Below are 374 nucleotides of genomic sequence, written 5' to 3'. Positions count from 1 at the left end.
TACATACAATTAACATGGATTCGGTATTCTTAAAAGAGTAAATGCCTAGACATATACATCAGATATGTTGCTTTCGATATTTTGAGGTCGTTCATGTACCTAACCTCATCACTGCTTTCCAATGAGACAATGTATTATAGTATTTTTACATTGGTAAGTGACATTGAATAGACTAGAGTGAGTAACGGGAAACAGCACTAGATAATAGAGAAGCCAGATTTCCCAAGGAGAACAAATCTATACCGTCTTCCATAAATAACCCTGCTTCATTCATTTCTTGTTGGCCGATGCGTCAGATACCTGGAAGGAAAAATGGTTGCTGAACAAGAAACATTTTCTTAATTTCACTTATTTTATATCACAGATTCGTTTAT

This window comes from Penaeus monodon, chromosome 19 (genome assembly GCF_015228065.2).
Source record: "Penaeus monodon isolate SGIC_2016 chromosome 19, NSTDA_Pmon_1, whole genome shotgun sequence".
NCBI lineage: Eukaryota > Metazoa > Arthropoda > Malacostraca > Decapoda > Penaeidae > Penaeus > Penaeus monodon.
Note: the sequence above shows the minus strand (reverse complement) of the source record.